At 31.7% G+C, this 2,168-nt stretch overlaps 1 long non-coding RNA gene across 1 annotated transcript; it reads right to left on the bottom strand.

The window, feature by feature from the left end:
* Positions 1 to 365: 365 nt before the first annotated feature.
* Positions 366 to 1,613, bottom strand: LOC113330387. The gene is made up of 3 exons (XR_003350230.1): positions 1,314 to 1,613; positions 1,184 to 1,229; positions 366 to 561 (listed from the first exon to the last, which is right to left on the bottom strand). It is a non-coding gene; the product is annotated as an uncharacterized LOC113330387 (long non-coding RNA).
* Positions 1,614 to 2,168: the final 555 nt, after the last annotated feature.

Raw genomic sequence — 2,168 nt, 5'->3', positions numbered from 1 at the left:
TACATCTTGTAAGCATACCTCAAGGTGGTTCAGACGGATAGACTCTGGCGACTAAGCGTACCTGTTGTCTAGTGGCTTAAGGGATTTTGGAGATAGCTAAGCGTATTTGTTATCTTACGGTTAGTAATAATCTATGATTAATGATGAATGGATGAATATACTACTTTGGTGAATATTTAGTTACGAAGAAGGATTCCTCAATCATCTCACTCCATTTTGCTTGCAATCTTAATTACTTCTCATTGTTTTATTATTTATTTAGCTTTTGAATCTAAAACAAAAACCCCCATTTGTGACATTTTTGACAACTAAACTCCCTGCTCTTCGTGGGAACGATCCTTGCTTCCATTATATTACCAGCTAATTGTGTGGAAATAAGATTATTTATTTGTTGAGCCTACGACACCCATCAACCCCTGTCAGTTCGAATAAGCATAATAACTATCCATTTTCCCATGTATAATATCCATCCCAGCATCCCTGCATTTCATATTGCAGAATTCTTTTTTCTGAAAATTTTTAGTACTAGTGCTCTCTCGACTTTGCTCCATCTGTGCAAATCTGGGAAATGAAACAAGTTGTTGAGTTAACAGGTACCTGCTGAGCTGAAATAAAAATCAAGGAAAGGAAAGATAAAGGAGCAGCAAAAACTGTTTTATCGTGCCTAAACCCAGTTTTGTACTAACTTACACATGATAAAAGGACAATAATTACAGCAAAATAATACCTGAAATCCAATTTTATCAACACAAATATCACCTTCCATGGACAGCTAAAGCAGAAAAACCAATTTTCAGTTTCAAAAAATATTTTAAGACTGGTCTGAAAAGACATCAATATTAAGTTGAAGCTTAATATATTAACCCCTTTCTCAGCTCACAAATAAAATCCAAGACTCAAAATCTTCAATGACAACACAAACAAGAAAAATTCAAAACAAATACTACTATTTTCAGTTGAAAAAAAGGAAAATTATATATTTGAACCCTTCAGAGACAGGACAGAAATTAAAAATCTCACTTTATAAAACTGAAATCATAAGAATACCCATGCTCCAGAACTCTATGAAATCAACTAAACAATCACAGAAATTGTAAAATCTAGAGAGAAACATATCATACGAACTATATTTTTCACAAATTAAGCTAAAATCAAACTCAAATAATAAGGTTAGGATTTACACCTGAATCTTATCTGAATCTTCTAGGTATTTGTAGCTCAATCTTCTTCTACGATTTCAAAATCAAAAGTTAAAAATCAATTTCTAGGGTTTAGAAATCAGAATATATAGATCTGTAAAATGAGTCTCATACCTGAGATTAGGTTATTCAAACTCAGTAAAAACGGGTATTCATCTCTGGTAACATGCTTAAGACAATTTTTGGTCGATTTAGGGTTTGGAATTAGAATAATAAGAGAGCCCTAGTTGGAATTATAATAAGAAGAGAACTCTAGCAGGTTTAAAGCAGATTTTCGGTCGATTCAGGTATGGATCTGGCTTTGATAAAGAGAGGCTTTGTATCTTCGTTTTTCTCTACTTCCTCACTCGATTTCTCTCTGTTGGTTTTGAGCGGAGGAAAATGGAATATGAGAAAGAGAGAAGAAGGAAGAAAGAAGATAAAAAAAGAGAGAGGAGATAAAATAAAATGTAAAGATATAAAAAACTTGAAGACAAGCCAATGTTTTAATAAAAAAAAGTAATTAAATTTTTTTCTAAATTTAATAGAACCAAATAAATGGGGGGAATCTAAAATAAATTGTGGGAACTAATGCTACTCATATGAATTCAAGTTTGAAATAATTCGGTGTGAGAGAAAGCTATGGGGGAAAGGTGAAAGGGAAATAAATGTTACAGAGATTAGAAAATTAGAAAAATAGTGAATTTGGGGATTTGGAGGGAAATAAAATGGAATTAAAATGAAAAGAAAATTATAAATTATAGAAATTAATAAAAGGTCTTATAAAATTATAAAATTTTAAGACATTTATATAAAGATTGAGACACTTGTAAGAGTAGTTGAAAAATAAGAATTAAAGCAACTCATATTTTCAATTTGAGACTCTTATATGAGTGGAAGCACTAAAGACATGTATAAGTGTCTCGAACCAAAAATCAATATGTCTCAAATCCGACCATATGGTGTAGTGCATCTACAGAATCGCACGGA

This window comes from Papaver somniferum, unplaced genomic scaffold, assembly GCF_003573695.1.
Source record: "Papaver somniferum cultivar HN1 unplaced genomic scaffold, ASM357369v1 unplaced-scaffold_118, whole genome shotgun sequence".
In the NCBI taxonomy this organism is placed as follows: domain Eukaryota; kingdom Viridiplantae; phylum Streptophyta; class Magnoliopsida; order Ranunculales; family Papaveraceae; genus Papaver; species Papaver somniferum.
This window is presented reverse-complemented; position numbering and strand designations above follow the sequence as displayed.